General features: G+C 37.7%; 1 long non-coding RNA gene across 1 annotated transcript; it reads left to right on the top strand.

The window, feature by feature from the left end:
- The first annotated feature begins 3,189 nt into the window (after positions 1 to 3,189).
- Positions 3,190 to 21,979, top strand: LOC309664543. Its single transcript, XR_014265911.1, has 2 exons — positions 3,190 to 13,413; positions 13,464 to 21,979. It is a non-coding gene; the product is annotated as an uncharacterized lncRNA (long non-coding RNA).
- The last annotated feature ends 1,900 nt before the right edge of the window (positions 21,980 to 23,879 follow it).

Raw genomic sequence — 23,879 nt, 5'->3', positions numbered from 1 at the left:
TTAGTTGACTTAAGAAACAGAATCAAGAGTGTATTCTTTGGTACCAGACCACCAGATTCCAATACCCTGGGAGAGTTACATTAGTGTCTCTGTTTTATCTGAGGAATCTAGATTGCAATGGCACCCACTTAAATAAGTGAGTTATGTAAATACAGAACATACAAATAAATGCCTAGTAAGTGTCAGCAGTTATTTCCATCATTGTTATTTACAAGACTCCATGTTAGATACTACACTGATAAGGACTAGTAAGACCCATGACCTTCACTTAATGAGCTTTGAACTAAAGGCGGTATGACATAGGAAGAAGTGTGAGGAAGTTTGCAGGCTCTTTTTACTTATTCCCCCCACCCAGCATTGTGTCTGGCACATAGCAAATCTTCAATATATATTTGAGGAATTAGTGGATCCACTAAACAAAAGATTTTCAACTGTGAAAAATATGATTTCTTTGTCACTTGTTCCCTCTTCTTTCTAGGAAGAATAAACAAATTCAGATATCAGGAAGCATGTTTAACTTCAATTTTGTATTCTTGGCTAGAACATCTCTATGTTTTGTTTTGCACATATGCAGTAAAAATCACATATTTCATAGAGGTTTTCATGATAAATGACAGTGATGCATTTACTAATAGAAAGCATTATCTCCAAAAATTAATAGTAAGAGAGTTCTTACTATTCCAAGAATTAACTTTTAAAAAATTAAAAGGACTATCTCCACTTAATTATTGCCGGCCTGTTTGCTCTTAGGCTAAGCAATTGCCCAGCAACTCATATTTATTTCTGGTTAAAACACACTTCAATAGTAGCAGCTTGTTCCTGACTGGAGACCAAATGGCTATGCTGTATGTATGTAGCTAACAGGTGACTCTCAGAGAATAAATATGCAGAGTGTGTTTGGAGGGAGGGAGTGGAGGAAAAGAGGAACTGGCTTAAGCCAGTTATGGAGAAAACATTTTGCTGGTTCAGAGACACATCTGCCTGTGGCTGTTAACAAGTAAGCTGTGACCCTGTTTAGTCTTCAGTGAGACTTCTGCCTCAGTTCCCCTTCTAGAACAGGCCAGGTGAGTCTGAGAAGGAGATTAGGAACAAGGATTGTACACAATCATGAAAATATTTCTGGAGCCCACACCTGCTGTCTTGCAATGCTTTACTCACTAGTCTTGTAATATAAGCACAGTTTCCTGGTTGTTGTCAGAGATGACTAACATGTGGTTTTAGTAGCCCTCCCCCTGGTCATTTGTGTCATGTTCCTTAGACGGAAGCTATTTAACATATGGAAATACTTCCCCCCTTTGACACTCTGTAGGGTTATTGAGTTCAGTTATCTTGAAGGCAAATAACTCCAACCATGGGGTAAAAAATCTCATCATACTTCATTAAATGGCTTATGAGATAATTATTTAATGGTATGGAATTTTTTATAGCATGCATTCTTGCAAAATTGTCCCACATTTTTGACTTAACTATAGATGATTATGGAAATACTATTCTTAAAAGTCAAGAGTTAGTACAGTAGATAATAAATTACAGTTTTTAAAGAGAGAAAAGACCTTTTTTCCCCCTATGTGGCTTGTTATAATTTATTGCATTTAGGTTGAGATAATCAACAATTATGACCAAGTTTACATCTTTACAGTGAGTTCCACTGAGTAGTAGCCATTTAAATATTTACAAAAAGCTATATGCTCCAAGGCAGTGTTCCTCAAGTATGTCTATGGTGGGCCATGAAAATCTGCCGATGGACCATAAAATGAATCAAAATATTATTATGTTTCCTGTGTAAGTCTTGTAAGTGAAAGCGTACAATTCCATTGATGTTTTTTTCTTTTCAATGGCAATTGGGAATGGATAAGTAAAGTAAGCCATTGAGGTCTTTTTCTTTATTATTTTGGCTCTGTTGATATGTGTTACAGTCAATATTATTTGAGAATCACTAGTCCGGGGTAGCATTTCCAACCAAAACCACAAATAAGTCTGGGAATGCTGCTCCATGTGTCCTTACTTGGAGATGCCTTATACATCTGAGACTCCAAATGGTCAAAACAAGGTTTTAACATCGTTTAATTAATCCTTTTCTCTCAATTACTTTGAAGCAAAGCCACTTTTGTTTTTTGTTCATAAAACATCTAATAATACCTTAGAGATTACTGTGGTTCCAAGGGATGCAGTTTGGGAACTGGGTGCTTTAGGGGAACTGAAGAAAACACCATCTAAATCTGTGTATGATCACAGCCAACCAGTAACAGACCTGCAAACATGGCTACATTGACTGTAAAATGTGACTGCCCCCTTTTCAGTCTGTTGTTTGGTGATTTTAAACTATGATTATTTCGACTGTGGTTATTAAAGAATATGTACTGAAACCTCAGTACTATAGTGGAAGACCTATAAATGGCTATAATACACATGGTAATTTAAACACAGACACACACACATGCATGTGATTTCTCAGGGGAACAATTCATGTTGTATTCTATGTGAAAGTCACCCCCTAGAGTAAGTCATATATGTGCAAGTGTGCATCAATTAACACATGTGTGCACATACACTAAAGGAATTAGGAAGTAAAAGTGAATTGAATGAATATTCCTGACCAGAGTAGGGGTTGAAACAGAAGTACAGCTTCATCTCACCCCAACAGGTGAGGGTGAGGGAAAACATTTTCTCTCTGCCTCTTTCCACTTCAAAACTCTTTTCCATATGAAAAACCTCTTTCTGGTATGCAGTGCTGTTTAAAATAATTTAATAGATTTTTTTTGTATCTTTGGGAAATACACCTTTAAGATCCACTCCATTATTAAGGCAAGGAGAAGCTTCTGATGGTGGTGATCATGAATTTAAGATAGTCTTAGGTTTCAAGATTCCTTGAAAGAGGGTTTTAGAACCTGGAGTAATCTAAAGCATTTTTTTCACCTGGAGATAACCAATGCCCTGACTTTCATGTAATTTCTTTCTTGCTTTACTTTTATTATGCATCCCTAAAAAATAGAGTAGTTTTGCCTGACTTTGACTTTAATATAATTGGAATAATTCTATATGACTTCTTTATTTCTTGCTTATTGCATACAACATTGTTTGTAAGATTCATCAAGATGTTGCATGTAGTTATAATTTGTTCATTTTCATTGCTATGGATTATTCCCAAGTATGAATATACTATAATTTATTTACCCATTCTACTATTTTTTTTTTCCATTCTACTATTGATGCATATTTTGGTTTTTCCACTTTTTAAAAGCAGCCTGAATCACGGAGTGGCAGCTTGGAGGGTAGCCATCAAAAAGATCTGCCCAGCCTGTATTCAAGTGTGATGTGAGGGAGAAATAAGCCTTTGCTGTCTTATACCACTGAGACTCTGAATGTACTTGTTACTATAGAAGAGCCTATCTTATCATGAACAATATTACTAGTCATAAAAACACAAAAACATTTTCACTAAGGAAATTTTAGACTCCTGTGGCTTTGCTGAAAGTTTCATCGAACATTCAAGGAAGGAAAAAAAAACATTAACAGTTTCAGAGACTAGAAGAAGAGAGTAAACTCCCTGGTTTACTGGTTGTAGTGGGCAGAATAATGGCTCCCCATAGACGTCCATGGCCTAATCCTCAGTATCTGGGAATATGTCACATACTTGGCAAAAGGGACTTTGCAGATATAAATAGGTTATTGTCCCTGAGAAAGGAGATCGTCCTAAATTATCCAAGTGGGTTCAATCTAGTCACATGACTTTAAAAGCTAATAAGCTTTCCTGGCTGTTGACAGAGCAAGATGTGACCAGGAAGAAGGAACAGAGAGATGTGACAACAGAGGACTCTGACTGGGTTTGAAGATGGAGCATGAAGGTTTCCAGACAAATATACAGAAGCCTCTAGAAGCTGGGACTGACTCTTTGTTTACAGCCAGCAAGAAAACAGGAATCTTAGTCCTACAACTTCAAGGAACCGCATTCTGGCAACAATCTGAATGAGTAGGAACCAGACTCTTCCTTAGAGCCTTCAAAAAGGAACACAGCGCTGCCTCCTTGATTTTCCTTTAGCCCAGTGAGGTCTGTGTCAGAGTTTTGACCTCAAAACTGTAAGAGAATAGATTTGTGTTGTTTAAACCACTAGATTTGTGGTGATTTGTTATGGCAGCAACAGAAAACTAGTACACTTGTATAACCTTGATATCAAAACCTGGCAAGGACATTATGAGAAAGAAAAATATCAGGCCAATCTCATTTAGGAACATAAATGCTATACTAAAAATATTAGCAAACTAAATCCAAGAATATATAAAAAGAGAAAAGCATTATGACCAAGTTGTGTTTATGCCAGGAATGAGAGGTTGCCTGAAAATCAATCAAATTATCACATTGACACATTTAAGGAATATATCATGTGATGTCCTCAGTGGATAAAAAACAGCGTCTGACATAATTTAACATTCATTTATAATTAACTTCTGAGGTATTAATGATGTGTTCTCCTACTAGAATTGCCACACTGAAGAAATGATGAAATTCTAAAAATGGAATTTCAAGGGGGAGGATGAGGTGATGTGGGGAAAGTGAGAAATTCTTACTGCGGATGCCCTTGAAATCTTACACTTCAGTGACCCAGACCTGTCCATACAGTTTGAGAATCAGTGCACACCTCTTTATTCTCCACTGTTCAAACACCACTGTACACCCTGGAACAGACCAGAACTCCTTTTATCAGGGCAATCTGTTGTTGACACCTGCAGCGGCCTGGATTCTATACCTCCTGTGATTTTAATCTTTTCAGAAGCCTGCAAAGTTCATTTCCAACTCTGAGTCTGACTCATTCTTGAGCCAACAGTTACAATTAGGAGCAGTGTTAGAATACACCCCCAGCCCCTCAAATTTCCATGCCATCTCACTTGTTTAAAAAACTAAAAAACAAAAAAGAAACTCCTTTCCTTTGTCTTGTCCAGTGCCTCCTTTTGACCTGTTTGCATGAGATGCTGTGGCATTGATCTTCCTTCTTTAACAGGCATCACTATTTCTTTTAGGATGGATAGATAGGCAAGCAGTTGGCCACTGACTTTCTTTCTAATTACACACCGTAGGGCATTATACATCATTCTGAGGGTGAGCAAGGCTGCCACTCTGCTTTTATACTTTATACTTTACTTTCAATGGAGTCGAAGACTTCCAATGTCTAATTCCTTTCTCTTTTCCTTATTAAGAAAATAATTGATGAATCAAGTTGGGTCCTTGGTCAAAACCTTAACTAACGCGTTCTTATAAAATTCGGGAGTAATTCCTTCTATTTATTTTGGAAACACCATGGAATTTTGTAAAAGTTTTTGTCTCTAGGTGTTTCCAATTTTCCTTGTCCTAAAATTCTGAAGTTATTTATTTCTTGCATTCTTTCCCTTTAGATAAAAAATATATGGTGCTGCCAAAAGGTGGGAGGGGGAGGCAGAAAGGGAATGGTTATTATACCTAACTTTGTCTTGATTTGGCTTTGACATGTCCTTTGGTCATTGGAATCCTTATTGCTTTCTTGTGGGTGAAAAGGCAGCAGGCCCCAGTGTCCATAGTGCTGGTTTTGGAGCTGGTTTGGGGGTCAGTCTGGATCTTATCCCAAATCTTCAGCTTCCTACCTTTGCACCTTGAGTAAGCACTTTATCTCTCTGATCCCCAGTTGCATCATCAGGGAGAAAAGTCCGTGTCCCCCAAGGGACTGATGTGAGGAGTGCCTATGTGGTGCCCTGGGTACAGAGTCTGGAAAAGTGTAGTCTCCATCAATGCTCACCTTCATCCCTTCTAGCTCCTGTCTCAGGGCTGGAAGTGAGGACACCTGCATTTCTGTCCTGGCAAACTCACCATCAGCCAGGGCTCTAGTAGGTCATTTTACTTCTCTGAACTTTTGTTTCTTCCTTGAGAAAACGGAGGGGAGGGCTGAGCTGTCAGGAAGGCCACTCCAGCTTTCAGAGACCCAGAACCACAGGCTACACTTCATTTCCTGTCTGCCTTTCTGCGTCTGTGATCCATGACTCTTTCCTTTGCACCTGGCACAACTACCTGTTAATCTCTTCTCCAACTTCTCTCCACCAAAGTCAGCCTTCTTCTTCCTCCTCAGCTACACCCACCTCTTCTTCAACCTCACCCCAACCCCTTAAAGTGATCTTTCTCTCTCCTTTTGATTCTCTCCTTGGTTGACCCATATGTACCAGGCAGAATTGATGGGACTGGAAGATCTAATTTTCCCCACTGTAAAGCATCTTAGTTCTCCTGGCAACTGAGACCAACAGAACGGTTTTCACAGGAGGACACTGAATGGATGTGCTCTCTCTCCTTACCAGCCCCTTACCTAGAAGTTCCCTCAGGCATGTGTTCACCCTTGGCTCTTTATGTCCAAATAGCAGTGATCAGCCTCTAATTGTCACCTCTGATATTACAGGATCTGGCAACTAAGCAAACATCTTCCTTAGAGTCCCTATTAAAGTTTCAGTAAAAAGTTCTTATTTTGGCTTCTCTCTGAATTTTAAGATAAGATCTCTAAATACTTTCCCCCATCTGTAGTGTATTTTGGCATTTCCCCTCCCATCTGTCAGACAGTTTTAGTCCCTTCCCCTCTCTAAGGTGTGTGCAGGAAAAGGCCTCCTGTGTCCCCACCAACCATCTTTTTTCTTATCTTTTTTTTTTTTTTTTTTTTGCTTACTTAGATTTATAGTAATTGTCATCATTTATGTGTTTGAATTTTAAAATCACAACTTTCCAACTAGGTCAAAGAGAGATAGGTAGGAGTTTTTCAACTAAACAAAAGATAGAATTCCAGACAAAGAGATCACAGTTAGAATTGGGGATACATCTCTGCTATTACTTAAATGTGATTTGATCCTGTACAAATTACAGGACATTTGGAGCTTTCATATCCTCATCTGTAAAATCTTTTCCATGTCTAAGCTGGGAAGAGTAAATGAGATAACATAAAAATATAATTTGGTAAACTTGAATATGGATTCAAATGCAGGCTCTTATAATTGTCACAAAGGAAATTGGAGATAGGCTGTATCTATAGTGAAGTAGGCCCTGAGGATTTCACTTCTAAACATTAATGTCTGCAAAAACCCTCCTTGCCTAAGAGCTTGTTTCTGGCTGCTGGACCATAGCAAATAGGTGAGCAGGGAGACATATGAGTAAACCTAGCCCAGATTAGCAGAAACACCTGGTCAACCCACAGATGTGTGAGCTGAATTGTTGTTCTTTTAAGGCACCAAATTTTAAACCATTAAATATTATGCAGCAACAGATAATTAATGTACCATGTCTCTACTCTCTTGCTGCCTCAGACAGCCACAACACTAAGAGGTATGATCAGGGGCCCCTAGGTCTGTATATTTTCTCTTCTGAAGGCCCACAAAGCACCCCCTTCTCCAGAGCCACTCCTAATTGTGTATTAGGGAAGGAGATGATAAACAAAATGTTAGTAGAGGTTACTTTTCTTTTTGGAGTAAGCTCAGGCAGAAAATTGTGAAGCATCTGAGGGGTAAGGCATCATAGAATATTCCAATCTATCAGACAGGCTATAAATTTGCTTCCTATCACTCCAAAATGTTTTAAATAGGAAAATTTGGAAATTAAGTGAATTGTGGAGCCAAACGACTTGAATGGATCTGATGGAAATTTAACTTTTTGGTCCAACTAGAAACAGATAAAATAGTTATAGTTGAGGCTAGTTGCAAACTCATAACCAGTTGCAAAAAACATAACCATATGGGTTCAATGTAAACAGAATCTAATTCAATGTCTGAGTGTGTTGGCCACTTACCTCTTCCCCATATGACAGGGTTGGGAGTGGGGGCAGCAAAATTTAAATGACCTCTGAGGACAACATGTGCATCAGAGAAAAATGGACATGGTTATTGAAGCAGGCTTTCTCCCAGGAATGACCATTTCTCCTTCTTTCTGGTGAGCTATCCACTTTCGGGGCATAAACCAAGCTAGAATTTGTAGGAAGGAGTTATATTTTCTAAGCGCAAATCAGCCGGCATTCAGTGTTATTGTCACCGTGGGATGATGAGGTGTACGCATTTGTTGCTTTATCAAGTTCAGTCATGGCCTCTAATTCTACAGCAGGAACAGTGTCAAGTTGTTTCCTCCCTTTTCATAGGCATGTCACAGATTCTCTCAGAGAGATGGAAACATCTTGCTCTATTGTACCTAACCAGATATATGTTTCAATTGGAGGTTAATACTTTCATAAACCTTATGATTCTTTTTATTAGTGTGATCTAATCTAGAGGCATTCTAATTTCTGAACAAGTAAGTATATTTAGTAGTTCCAATATGGTTTTCTTAAAGCAATAGGAAAAATCAGGCTGGACAAAACATTTTAAAAAACATTACAGGCAAAAGCTGGAATAGAGCTTGACAGATGAGCAGCAAACAACTTCTATTTCTCAGATTCCTCAAGTATCCTTTGTTAATCCTTTGTAGTTATTCCAAAATATTTGGGAAAGAAAGGATAATGGTAAAAACATTGTCTTATTTTTAAATACTTGTCTACATTGACATTTAGTTTTCATTTGTAAACAAATGTTCATGATAATTGTCGAATCACTTATGATCAGCACTGGCAGAGAAAATCAAAGATTGTATAGATCAACCACGTAATGTTTAAATCCCTTCTGTAAATTCCAACTAAATTGTCATTCAATTTATGCTTGCATGCCTGCCAAGACAGGGAGCATCCTACCCTGCATGAATCTCATTATCTCTTTGGACTTCCCTAACCATTTGGAAGGCCTTTTATATATTAAATGAAATAAGTTCCTAGAAATTTCCAAAGATCAATTACTCTTCACAGAATTATCAAAGATCAGAATTGTAAAGGACTTTCTAGGTGTCATATTCCAATGGTTTCCAAACTGCAGAAACCACTAGTGGATTATAAAAAAGAAATTAGTAGGGTTCAACCAGCATTTTATAAAAGTGAAATAGAATAACATATCAGAGTACATCACCTGTAGCAAGGACACATTTTGTTTTGTAAAACTTTGTTATATATGTGTGTGTGTAGTGTGTGTGTGTGTCTGTTGGGTTGCAATGTAAAATTTATTTACCATTGATACTTTTAAAGACTTTAAAAGATACTGATATAGTTTACACTCATTTTGTAGATGGAAAAAGTTAGGCCCAGAAAAGCAAAATGACTTGTCCAAGATCCCACAACTGGCCAGCAGAGGAATCTAGCTGGAATTCTCTTGACCTATATCTAGTATTCTTTCTGCTATAACATCAATGCTTGGAACCTTGCTGAACAAATCTAGTTCCTTTTTCCGTATATTGGTCCTTCAACTATCAGTAGCCCTCTTGCCTCCCCACTCAGTTTTCTCTTCTTCATGAGATACATTCCAATTTTTAAAAATAATGCCTCAAATGAAATCATTTTGAAGCCCTTAATCATCTTCATTTGCCTTCTTCTACAAATGCTTCAAATAGTTTCTATCCCATTTTAAGTATGGTACTTAGAACTGAAAAAAAATTCAGATGTGTTAGTGTGGCCATCATCTCCATTATTCCAGACATGCTGCTTCTATAAAGGCAATCTGAGTTTGCATTATTATTTTGGGAAGCTATATCATATTATTGAGTCTTACTGAGTTTATTTTCAATTCTACCACCTAATTCCTTTTACTCATGATGGGACAATAAGGAAGGAAAAAAGAAACTAACATTTATTAAATGCCTACCATACCCCAGGTATGGTATTACATTTTCACAAGTGTAAATTCCTCTCAGAATAATTTTGTGAGATGTTCATTAGCATCATTTTTTAAATGAATAAACTGAAGTTATGGATGGAATATCAAGAACTTTCCAAGATCACTTAAATTGGCAGAACCAGGGATTGAGAACAGAGCTGAATGCGGTCTGTCATTCTATTGTAAATCTTAATTATCTCCACTGGGAACTTAGAAGGTCAGTTTCAGGAATAAACATCATGTCTTATTTTTCTCACTATACCGTGGTGGATGGGCTGGAGATGCCCCACCACTCAGTGTTCTGGTTAACGTTGGGTAGAATTCTAATTCTGTAACCTGGTACTGTCTTGATAACTCCTTAACAGTACTTTGCTTTCCTAGGCCCAGCTTAATCATGCTTTCTTCCACTATTGTATTCCCACACAGTGTGAACTATCACACTCTACCTGGGCCTTACAGACTACATAAATCAGGCTTTTCATTGGTTTAAACTAGAAATCCTCTCAGTGCATTTTATCACTATGGATATTTTAATGCTTTAATGTATATTAAAGTCCCCAGAGTGATAATAGGAAGGGTAAATATGGTCTACATAGTCTTCTCCATTTCACTAGCTTTATTTCAGCTTCCCCCTTCCCTAGCACAATCTAAAAAAAATTACAATCTTTGCCATGTAAGGAGGTTCTACCCACAATCAGGTCCCTTGGGGACCTCAGCTTCTTTCTCATGGAATTTATTCTAAACAAATACAGCATTCTCCTTTCAAAATTTCTAGTGAATATAATTTTCTCCCTCTCATTAGGCCATCATTAAATTTTATGTTATTATACAGTATTTAAAAGGAGACCTTTTTTGTTTCAGTTTTGGCCGAGTCTACAAAAGCTGTGAATAATAAAGTAGGCCCCAAACACCCAAATTTCCTAGACAGAGCGATTAGAGCACACATGCAGAATGCAGACTGCCCTAAGGTATTATAGAAATCTGGCCAGCACTAGCCTATCATCCATTACCTGGACACAAAAGAGGCAAGGTGGAGGAGTGTTGTTGCAATCCTTGGGCACTGACTTTCCGCCCCCATGTAGAGAGGTGTGGACTTATCTCTCTCAGTTCAAACTATGTGAGAGGAACTTTAAGGCATCCCATGGAGTTTGGGAACCCAAGGACTGGGGTTGGACTCTTGCCAGGAAAATTCTAAGGGCAGGAGGGCATGTGCAGATAAATGGGATGCAACAGAGCTACATGTGGAGAAAGCTACTCATTCAGTGAGCAAGGGTTAAGTCCATGTTTCCATGGCTCAGGTGTGGACCCTGCAATAGGAAATTGGTCTGGGTTGTCTTAAAAAGTGTCTTGTCCAATTGAAGTCCTAGAGGGTGAACAGAGAGACTAACACCAGAATGCCCTGGGGATGGGGGAGGAGTCTTAACAGATAAGCTGTGAGAAAGGCATTTCCTAGTCGAGGGACCTGCCAAGTGGAAGTCCCCAGCAGAGAATCTCTGAGGAACCCACAAAAGAGAATTAGCTTTGAACTTCCCTCATGCTCAGAGAGCAGCAATGACAATAATCAATTGCCAGTCACGACAGAACTCTTAGCCCACATTCCTCTTTTCATTCCACCTGCTCCATCCCCAGAGGGGCCAGAAACTAGAGGGACCATAGTCACTGAGTGGGAGTGAAGCTAGAAAATAGTGAAGAAGCTGACCCACTCACTCCCTCATTCTAGACATCTAAACCCAAATCAGACCTGAGCTGGGTGGAGGTAGGGAAAAGCTTTAATTGGATAAGAATTCAAAGCTTTGACAATTACCCTGGATTGGACTGAGAATTTTGTGGTTATTAAACTGGGTTGGACATTTTCATACCCTAGTCAAGTAACTATTTGATTATTTTCTAAGAGCAATCTGAAATGCTACAGGACAGGTCCAAGATTTCATCCATAGACAGTAAAGAATGAGTTAATGGAACAAGTTTAGAAGGGAGTAGTGAGGACAATTTAAATTGTTTGTTTTTGTTATGCATGATCAATGCCAGTTGTTCAGTTAGTAATGAACATAATAGGAATATTATGATAGCCAATAAAGATCTTTTGTGGTTTTGTTTTTCTCTTTCCACGTATTTGCTCTCCCATCTAGCTTCTTATCACTCACAAATTTGATAAGCCTTTTCCATTAGAGTTGCAAGGAGTTATTTCATGAGGCTGGCCATTGGCATTGCATGACATTGCATTCTGGTTGGGTTGTAAGGACAGGCTGCCTAGTGACAATGAATAAATTCCATTGGAGAGAGCCTATGTTTGTGTAACATACTGGTCACAGAGGTCTACTTGTTAGAGAAAGTACTTGCTAAATTAAGAAATGCTGTAACAAATGTTAGTACTAATGTGATTTTTCTTGTCATTGCTGCCACCATCTGAATGTAATTTGAAAGGTATATAGTCATTACTTAGTCTGTTTTGGCTGCTATAACACAATACCAGAGATTGGATAGCTCATAAACAACAGAAATATATATCTCACGGTTCTGGAGGCTGAAAGTCCAGGATCAGGGTGCCAGAATGGTTGGGTGAGGGCCCTCTTCTGGGTCATAGACTTCTCATTGTATCCTCACCTGGAGGAAGGAACTGGGGAACCATGTAGATTCTCTTTTATATAGGCATTAATCACATTCATGAGGGCTTCACCCTCATGATGTAAGCACCTCTCAAAGGCTCCACTTCCTAATACCATCACATTGGACATTAGGATTTCAACATATGACTTCTGGGGGGACACAAACATCCAGAACACAGCACCAGGACGCATTTTTATGAACTCTCCATTCCTTTATGTGAAGCAGTAGTAGTGAAGTGACTAAGATACAATCTTGATTATTTTTTTAGCTGAAAGTATAAATTTGGAGGAATAAGTGGCTATTTTAAGTCTATTTTAGAGTGAGTATTATATGTCTATTTCTTCAACTACAAAATCTATTTTGGCAAGAATCACAACTCTTATTTAACTACACTTAGTACTTGGCAGTGCTCTAGGCATGCCTTGAAGACGTTAACAGGAATTCTGCATTGAAATTAAACACTTAGCTCCCAGCACTATCCTGCCTTACTCAGAAGTCTCTCAAGCTTGTGTGCCTATTTCCTTTAAATCATGTCAACATCCCATTCCAGACAAACTACAATATTTAAAACTGTTGGAAGTTCCTTTACCAAGGGGTAAGAGTTCTTCTTTAAGGAAACATTATTACTGAATTTCAGAAGGGTGCTGTTCAACTTCAAAGACCAGTCTTGCACAAATACAGTATTAGAAGACATGATCCTAAGAAATTGCAAACATCACTGGAAATTGTAACAGAAGCTCAATTTTATTTATTTATATCTCGTTTATATCTTTGTTTGTTGTCTTAGTTGGGTTCTCTCAAAAGTAGACACCAAGACAAGGACTCAGTCAGAAGTAGTTTATATGAAAGTAGACTCCAGGAGACACCAGAAGGGGGGGTGAGGAGACTGGGAAGGGATGGCAATCGAACAAGACTGTGTGACTGAGCAGGTCCCTGGGGAGTTTAGGGAGTCAGTAAAGCACACCTCAGCCTGATATCCACAAGCTGGTGTCACCAGGTGGGGTCTGCTCCAGGGGCGCTAAGTCTCTGGCAGTTCTGGCCTGCCCTGGGTCAGCTGAGGGGACTCCCACTGTCAGAATAAAAGAGGTCCAAGTCAGTAGCAGGTCTTTGCTTTAAGCAGACTTCAGATCCTTCAGATAGGGGAAGGAAATGCCCAGGGAACATAGGCCAGATACTGACAGCATCTGCTATGCCTGGGCTAATAAGAAACGAAAAGCCACTGCTGAAATTGGCAGTGGTGCCCACTAGAAATCAAGAGACCAGGTTAGTTTCCTATCAGTATCACCTTTCTTGACGTGAATAGAATGGGCAAAAGTTATGTTCAGAAACTACTACATTTGGAATAATGGAGGTCATTGAGATCAGAGGGTACTGTGTGAGGACATTAAATCTGTGCAGTGAAACGTCACATGACCCCAAATTAAGGGAATAAAGGGGATAAAGCCAGAACTAGGGTTAAGTATGGGCATGGAGGAAGGTCTGTGAATGCCTGAGTGAGTGTGTCTGTTAACCCCACACTCAAAAGAGTTTGAAAAATCCGAAAGATTTTGTGTCCTATTGTGAAGAATTTTGGGAGAATATTTTTAATTTTAAATATACATTTAAGAATAGGACAAATTATAAACATGTTGGAAGTATTATGACCTGAGAATTTGAATCTTGACTACCTTTACAAACTAACAAATATCCACAAGCAATTGCTCATTCATTGCCAAGTTAACCTCTAGAAATCTCTGTTCTGTCCTCTGAACAACTGTAGCAACCCAAGAATCTAATTTGGTGCCTCATAAATGATTGTGTTCCATCTCCTGACATTTATTTTTAAATTCTACGAAAACACCAGCTCACAGGATGTTGTGTTTTTTTTTTTTTTCTCCAGTATTTCTGCTGTTCCCCAGCTGTTTGAAACATGTTGTGGCTTTGACTTCTTCCAACTACCTCCTGTGATGAAGATTACCTTAATTGCTTGTTTGTGGAACATTCAGTCAGAGACAGAATATGCTGTAACAATTACCAATAGATGAAGGCTGACATTTTACATTCCTTGTTATTCCATTAACAGTTTCTTGTGAATTCTTGTTTGGCTTTTTTTTTTTTTTTTTTTTTTTTTGCCTTGAAGCTAGACTATCCTTTGAAGTCTTGTGGTCACTGTTCATCATCCACCTACAGGGTGGGTCACATCATAGAGAAAAGGCTTGTTTCCTTTCAAACAGCATTCTACGAGCATTTATTGAGCACCTATTGTGTGCCAGACACTAGTTGTAGAGAATGCAGATGTGAATTTATCAGACGGAGTCTTGCCCCTCTGATGCCTACGTTCTAGTGGAGGAAACAGAAAATAAACACATAATTGAATCAATATGTGAGGTAATTTCATGTAATGACAATGCTATGAAGAAAATAAAGGAGCAACTAATGTTATCTTTTTCTGGTGTTTTCTCTCCCCACAGATATTTTATGCACATATAAAAAGTGCAAATACATATTCTATTTTCTTTCTTTTTATGCAAAAATGGTAGCATACTATACATACGTTTTACTGCCTTACCTTTTTTTCTTTCTTAAAAAAATTGAGGTATAATTGACATATATTATATTGTTACAGGTGTGCAGCACAATTATTTGATATTTGTATATTTTATGAAATGATAACCATAATAAGTCTAGTTAATATCCATCACCAAAATAGCTACAATTGTTTCTTGTGATGAGAACCTTTAAGATCTACTCTCTTAGCAACTTTCAAATATAAAATATAGTATATTATTGACTATAGTCACCTTTTCTACTTAGCCATGAGTCTTAGAGATCATTCCTCATCAGTTCTTAATGAATTTTCCCATTCTTGTTTACAAGGCTACACAGTATTTCACTGTGCAGTGGTACAGAATTTATTTCACCATACTCCTTTTGATGGATATTTAGATCATTTCTAGTCTTTTCCTTTTACAACAAATGCTGCAACAAATATTCTCTTACATGATTTTACATATGCAAATGTTAACTATTGGATCATTTCTGAGAGGTTGAATTGTTGAGTCAAAGATATGTATATCTATCATTTTTAAGAGAATGCATTTTGTGTCACAACTTTTATGAATAGGTAACATGCACACATAGTAAATCTCTAAAAGGAACAAAATCATATAATGCAAATTAAGTCCTTCTCACACCTCTTTTCTCCTAGCACCAAATTCGTTTCTCCAGAGATAACAAATATTACTTGCTTCTTGTTTATCATTCAGAATTATTGTATATATGTAAATGTATTATATAAATATAATATGTGTATATATGTTATAATATATGTACTTATACTTTATTGCCTCATCATTGTATTTCAGCCATATAGCATCATCTCTTGGACGTCATTAGTAAAAGTGATGGTTCCATTGATTCTCCTTATGCCTTTCTTTGTTCTAGGGGAAGGGCAGCTATAGGTATGAAGTCTTATATTGTCCTTGGTCACAATTTTTGAACTTGTTCCACTATGTCATTTCCTTTTGTGCTTGATGCATATCACCCATCCTGGGAACCTCTTTATCATCATCCTAAAGATTCCCCTAGCTCTTGTGTGTGTGTGTGTGTGTGTGTGTGTGTGTGTGTGTATGTATGTGTGTTGTTTCTTCTAACACCTGTGTTCTATGAATTCTTCTTTAGTGGTTTATTCTCACCTTTAGGTAATATACATTCTTCAATAGCTCCCTGAGAAAGAGTTTGCGGGAGGTAAATTTTTTGAGACATTGAACACCTGAAAATGTTTTTATTCTATCTTCTCAAATCATTATCTGTTGACTGTTTGGGTAGGTGTAGAATTCTAGGAGAGAAAATAATTTTCTTCAGGATTTTGAAGATATTCTTCCACTGTCTGTGAACTTCCAGTGTTGCTCTTGAAAATCCAACTCAGTTTTAATTACTAATACTTTTTAAGTGAATTTCTATGTCTTCTATTGAACTCTTAGGACTTCTTGTTGATCCCAGTGTTTTGTAATTTCACAATGATGTACCTTAGTGTGAGTCTGTTTTCATCTATTGTGCTAAGCATTAAGGGGCTCTCTTAATGTGAAAGAATATATTTTTCAGGTCTTCATAATATTCTTGAATTATTTTATTGAATATTTCCTCCCTACACTTTATTTATTCTTTCTGGATTTTCTATTATTCAGATGTTTCAGCTTCTGAACTAGTGATCTTCCAGTTTTGTTAACTTTTTATTCCTATTTTATATGCTTGATTTTTATGTAGGTTAAGGGAGATTTTCTTAATTTTACCTCCAAAGCTTTCCACTGATATTTTTCTCCTCTGCTCACATGTTTCTAATTTCAAAAACCTGTTTTTTTAAATTTCTGAATGCTTCTTTCTTATATCATTCTGTTCTCGCTTCATGACTGCCATGCAAACAGATATGCCACCATCTCTTTGCCCTCTCTACCCATGGAAAGATGAGTGTGACACAGTCCGAAACTATATATCTATAGTCTGAAACTTATATCTAAGAGGAAATTGAAGTAGGGGATTGTGATGGGAGACTGAGAGCTAGAAAGCTTGGAACTGTGATCAGTGACTGAGATTTTAACAAGCAAATTAAAAAATTACAAGGCTTGATTTAATTCACTGGAATAGAATAGACCAAATTTTTTCTCTAGTTGGGTTAGTGGTTCAAAGTCAAGAAATTATATGCAATCATAAAACCAAATATAAGCCTAATATTTATACATATATGAGGAGTGATTCTCTGATCACACCTGTTTTTTATATTATCTGTCTATTTTTCAGGTTTTTGAGTGATGTTGAAGTTCCCACGTCTCTATCATTGAGCAGAGGTGCTTCAAGAGAGTCCTTATTTATGGACAACTGTGAAAGAAATAGGTAGTTGACCACCAAGTGTCACTGTTTTCCTTTCCAGTGGTTGCTCAGCCAGAGGATATATATCCCATCTCCCCCTTGCATCTAGGTAGGGTCATGTCATTAATTCTCTTCCAAAGTGTGTGAACAGAAGTGATACATGCCATTCCCACCTGAGGTGTTAATATTGGGTGCATATTCTCCGTACTCATCCCTCTCCGTGAAATCTTAGCTACAGGAAGGAAGCAGCCTGGATCCGTGTGTCATCACTTGGAGGAAAACCTCATTGCAAACTGAGTCATCAGCAAGAAATAAATTTTCAAAACTGTGTTAAGCCATTGAAAAGTTAGGGTCCTTTGTTATAGTAGTGAATACTGATAAATACATATACAGACACATTTTGTCTACTTAGGTGAAGAGCTGAAGCTCATGGGAATGTTTTTTGTGTTACCAAGATTGCCACCTGTGACAAAGATCACAAATATTCTTACATCTAAGTGCACATTAAATCTTGGAGGCACTTTTTATGAAACCACTACATTAGAGCTTATTAGAGCTTCACCATATCATTGATCTTATCATTTAAAAAATCAGGCTTCCTTAGAACATTTGGAAATATAATTTAACTTAACAAGATGAGTATTACTTCCATGCAAGGACCCCAACCTCATGCTTCCCATGATCCATCCAGGTCATTTGGAATGTGGTATACCTGGGAAATATTTCCCCAAAAGTCCAGGAACGGCCATTCCTGCTCAGTTGAATTCCTTCCAAACACTCTTCACATTGGCAAGTAACACCGTGGAATACACTTCACATGAGTGCAAACTGGGAAGGACCAATGAAAATTCCTGGGCCATCTCAGGCTCAGAACAGCCTTTTACCTCCTGTGGGACTTTAGGCTCTAGATCCCTCCTCGGGATTGTCCCTGGAAGCCCTCTGATATATGTCACTTCAGTTCCCTTCAAGAGTCACCCAAGACACACTAGCTTAGCATTTGTGTCCACTCACTCCCATGGGCTTGCACTTTGTAGAGATAAGAGAAGTCTTTTAGAATCATCTCATCTCTCTTCTCTACTTTTTGACACTCATCTTGGGAGAGGCTGAAGAAGTAAAAGGAATTTCCAAATTCCAGTGGGTCAGTGGACATTCCAACTTTTCTGAGCCTTAGCAACAGATCAAGGTATTTGAGGATAATGTTTGAGTCTCATGATATTTCTAGAAATATACCTAGTATAAAATATGTACAACTGTTAATAGTAACAGCTAATATTTATTGAGTACTTACAATGTGCTAAGTACTGTTCTAGTGCTTTGACAAATATTAACTCTTTCAATTCTCACAATTATTCTCTATATGTTTAGAGAGCAATGATTAATTGCCAATAAGTGTTGACTGTTTTTTTTTATCCAATCTACTTATCCAGATGGTCTCATCTTGTCATTGTGATTCTTCTGTCCTGGGGAATCCATCACATTTCTGGGTTCCTGGCTTACAGGCCTTGTTCACCTGGCCTCTGACTAAAGCAGGTTTTTACAATTAATAATACATGTTTTGATTCTCTGTCTGCAGTCTCTACCACATTATCTCCCACCCCACACCACCCCACTCTCTTCTACACATCTTTTCCCTCAGTTGTAATAAAATATATATATCACATTCATGATTTGGTATTTGCAGAATAATTTTTAATATCATAGAATCATAAACTTTTGGAAGTGGGAAAAAAACCTCATAAAACTTTTTGCTTTCTGCAGATATGGAAACTGGGCCTAGATATAAGAGGTTACTTGACCAGGATTATGGAATTGGTTTAATTGTTTAGCTGGTACTATTCTTCAGAAAGGCTGCTTTCAACTCCCTTCTCATCATTCTATGCCCAGTACAAGTTTTTTTAAGGGAAAAAACTTTCATCTTAAATCTTGTTTCAAACCATGAAGTGGATAAAAGGAAAGTCTATCTCTTTCTCTTCCTCTTTTTCTATTCATCCATCTGTCTTCCCATCATCTAAATTTCCTATGTAAGTTTTTTCAAAGTGCAGCTGGGCATAACTTTCATGTGATATACCTGTATATTGCCAATTAATAAGAAGGTATTCATTAGTCAAGTGAATACCCTGTCTGTTTACATATAAATGTTATAAATGATGGAAAATTCAGCGACTATTTGTAAGAATTGGATACATTTCTGTGCATGTGGTTATTTAATCACAGAATTTTATACATTTGGTGGACATTTATTCACCTTTTTGAAGGGTAAAAGTTTTAAGATATATGAAAATGGTTGAACTGTGTACAAGAACTCTAAGAAGCCATAGAAGAAATGCTAATGAGGACAGATCAAAAGGACTATCAGACTGAAATTAGACTCAGTGTTGATGATGATGAAAATGGATAGAAAAATTGAATAATGAGAAATAATTAGAAACGTTAAGAAGAGTAAAGTGCAATGGGTTGGTCAAGAAATATACAAGCTTAAGAGCTTGTTGGAAATTTGTTAAAACAGAGAGCTTGAGAATGGAAGACTTTGGGAACAACTTTAAATATATTGAATAAATTCCCTCAATGCTGTCAAGATGAAAAGTTTTCTCTGAGTCTACTGCCTGAGACAGCCACTCAACAATAAAATTGTATATATGTGAAGAAAATAACTCACAAAGTATATATTAAAGAGCACAACTCAGCAAAGACTTTCACATTGCAGGATTCCAAGATGAAGTCACCACCTGGAAATGGTCCAGGCTATTTTCAAATATTTGGCCAGATAAACAAATGCATCAATATTTTATTAATAACTATTAAGTTCTGCTTAATGCATATGTTATACAGTGGATGGCTAAGTTATTGTTAACTCCCATATGGAGAAACAAAAACTCTGATAGGTGTTTGGCAGAGCTATCAACCTATTAGGGTCCTACATTCTGGAATTCTGACCAAGTCTGGAGAGACCTCAGAGTAAGAGGAGCTGAAAGAGGGATAGCTGGACCTGAAATACAGGTCACATAAAATTTTAGATTTCTTTCCTATCATTATTTCCTCCATCTATTGACCTCAGGATCAAGGCTGAATTCAGGAGTCATGTTTTAGGTGGAACACTGATAAAAACCTGGGGCTATATGGGGTGGTAGTGGAGGGGAACAACCAGGATCATGGATGATCTAGTGACCAAGTCATATGAGGAAAGACTGAAGAAGCTGGATTCATTATTTAACATAGAATAATGATGTTCCTGAAATATACCAGGGACTGAACTATACTCTGGGGATACAGCAGTAAGCAAGGCAGTAGAATGCCCTTCTTCACAGAGCGACATTTTGGTGGAGGAGACAGACAAGTGAATAGATGATTTTAATGCAGTGCATTAATATTTAGAGTATGGATTAAGAGTGGAGTGCCATGGGAGGGGTGACTGGTTCAGCTTTGTGAGGGGGATAGTGAGAGAGGAGCCTGAAAAGATGAGTAGGAATAGTCCACTTGACAGGTAAAGAAGACATTACAGGCAGAGGGCATGTATTAAGGACCATGTGGGAGAGCAAGTTGGGTTTGGGAACTCAAAGTCACTCAGAGTTTAATACATATTGTGTGAAAGGGAAGGAATGATGAGTGATGAGCCTGGAGAAAGAAGCAAGGAACAGACAATAAAAGGCTAACAGGGTTTAGAAACTGAGCTTTATCTTGAAGGCAGTAAGAAGCTATTTGAGCATTTTTGTTTGTTTGTTTGTTTGTTTTAAAGGATGAAAATTTTGGAAACATTTTTCAGGTTAATGTATTAAGAATGGATTGCAGAATCAAAACCACAATGAGGTATCACCTCACACCAGTCAGAATAGCCATCATCAAAAAATCTGCAAACAATAAATTCTGGAGAGGGTGTGGAGAAAAGGAAACTCTCTTGCATTGTTGATGGGAATGTAGATTGATACAGCCACTGTGGAGAACAGTATGAAGGTTCCTTAAAAAACTAAAAATAGAACTACCATATGAGCCAGCAATCCCACTACTGGACATATACCCTGAGAAAACCATAATTCAAAAAGAGTCATGGACCACAATGTTCACTGCAGCACTATTTACAATAGTCAGGACATGGAAGTAACCTAAGTGTCCATTGACAGATGAATGGATAAAGAAGATGTGACACATATATACAATGGAATATTACTCAGCCATAAAAAGAAATGAAATTGAGTTATTTGTAGTGAGATGGATGGACCTAGAGTCTGTCATACAGAGTGAAGTAAGTCAGAAAGAGAAAAACAAATACCGTATGCTAACGCATATATATGGAATCTAAAAAAGAAAAAAAAAAAAGTTCTGATGAACCTAGGGACAGGACAGGAATAAAGATGCAGACGTAGAGAATGGACTTGAGGACACGGGGATGGAGAAGGGTAAGCTGGGACGAAGTGAGAGAGTGGCATGGACATATATACACCACCAAATGTAAAATAGATAGATAGTGGGAAGCAGCAGCATAGCACAGCTTGGTGCTTTGTGACCACCTAGAGGGAGGGTGGGAGGGAGGCTCAGAGAGAGGGAATATGGAGATATATGTATACATATAGCTGATTCACTTTGTTATACAGCAGAAACTAATACATCAATGTAAAGCAATTATACTCCAATAAAGATGTTAAAAAAAAAAAAAAAGAATGGATTGCAAGAGGTAAGACTGGAGGCTGGAAGATTTCCCAGGACACTAGGAGTAATTCACGGGAGAGGATATAATGGAAATGAGAATGGAGAGGAATGGGCAGTTACCAGATGTATTAAGGAGGTGGACTTGACACAACTTGATGTTTGATAAGATGACAGGCAGATATCTTCATATATTTGAAAGACCGTCATTAGGAGGTTCTTCTGACTCCAAGGCAGAAGTGAAACCATTGGGTGGAATCGAGATTTACAAGTAGAGAGCTCACACAGTGAGCATGATTCAACAATAGGATGGGCTGATTAAGGAGACCATGGAGTCCTGGTAGTCACTGGGCTCCATGGAGGTTTCAAGTACATGTTGGGATAAATGCTTGTCAAGGATGTTGTAGAGGATATTCTCATATGGCACTTGGTCTAAATGACATTGAATGTCTCCTCACATTTTGAAATTCACTTGTCATGTTTGACATGACTCCATGTGGCATTCCTGAAGATTGTCTCCAGGAAAGCAGTGTTGTCCTGATATTTACTTATCACTATTGACTCCTTAGATCTGCACTTCTTGTTCTGAAATGCAGGTAACAAGGAGTGGAAAAAGGAGGGAATTAAGGAAACAAGGAGAGGAACAGAGGGAATTAAGATATTAAAACTTGTTTTTCTCTACCAAAGCCATTTCCAACTTAAATGTTCTAAGTCTGCCCACCATGGTGCAGTGATGCAGTGATGAGGTCAAGAATGACCTCTAAGCTTCTAATTCACTGTGCTTTGTCCACTGGATTTATTGGTTCCAAATGTTAAGATATGGTTGGAGCAGACATTAACAGCATATAATCCATGAAGTTTCTTAACTCTGGTATCCTCCAGGTATTGCTGAAACAACATAACATAAAGTAGATAAAACACTAAAGGAAATTCCACAACAATCAAACCACAGTGTAGATACATCAGTTTAGGCAAAGAGTTCTGACCTGAGGAAAAGAAAGTGAGTTCATCCTTGCATTTAACGTGCATGTTTTTTTTCTTCCCTAAAGAGTCTCAAGTCTCCAACTCAACAACTCTAGTTGGACTTTCTTCATTATTAGAAAAATTAGGTTAAATTCTTTCCCATCCCCACCCCCCAGTTCATAATAGTTGCCTTGCCCAGTGCAAGGTCTTTGAAGGTATGAACTTCTCTGACATTTATTTTGACTTGGGTATAAATACACACAGATTTTGGGGATATATCAACAAACTTACCAAAATGGGAATATTCCATGGCAGAAACCTAAACGTTGGAGGATATTATAATCTTTAACAATTTTTAAGAAAATGTCATTATCTTTACTTCATGAGTCTTCATTGGAAGCAGAGTTTGCCTTCCATGTCAGTCACCAAAATGGCTTTCTGAGTCACATTTGCTGCTATTGTGCAGGCACAGGATGAAGTCCACCAGGAGAAGGGGCCCGAAACTTTGAAATGGGAGCTAGTGGTGACCAGAAAATACCCATTTTGGTGGCAGTAGCAGAGCAGCAAGACTGAATTTCCAGGGAAGTGGTGACAGTGAGGGTCACAGTGGTCTCCAGTACCCCTACCAGCAGGCTGGTGGTATAAGTGCAGCATCTAGAACTTGAAGGCATTGACAATGGTGACCTCACTGGTTCCTTGGCCTGATTTTAGGTGTACCTGCCCACACTGTTGGAATTTTTTTTTTTCATTCTCTTTTGGTGATTATGTGAACTACTCAATATTCTCACAGTGAATTCAATTTCTGCTTCAAATCACCCAGAGTTGATTTCTGTTGCTGCAACTAATAATCCTAATCAAAAGAGGACAATGTAAAGGTATATATTTATGCTCTAATGATCTAATTCTAGTAAACATAAAAAAAGTCACATGGACAAATGCTTTCTCTGTTCACTGTTAAACTCTCTTTAGTACAATAATTGTTCACATATTATATAGGAAACAAAATAAGAAGTGTTGAATATAACTGAGTTGCTTACTATTCTGTTATTCTAAGTGGGCAAAGGATTCAGGAAAAAATGCATGGTATAGAACTAATTCGTACTGAA

The sequence above is a fragment of the Balaenoptera physalus genome (assembly GCF_965194825.1).
Source record: "Balaenoptera physalus genome assembly, chromosome: 7".
NCBI classification, from domain to species: domain Eukaryota; kingdom Metazoa; phylum Chordata; class Mammalia; order Artiodactyla; family Balaenopteridae; genus Balaenoptera; species Balaenoptera physalus.
This window is presented reverse-complemented; position numbering and strand designations above follow the sequence as displayed.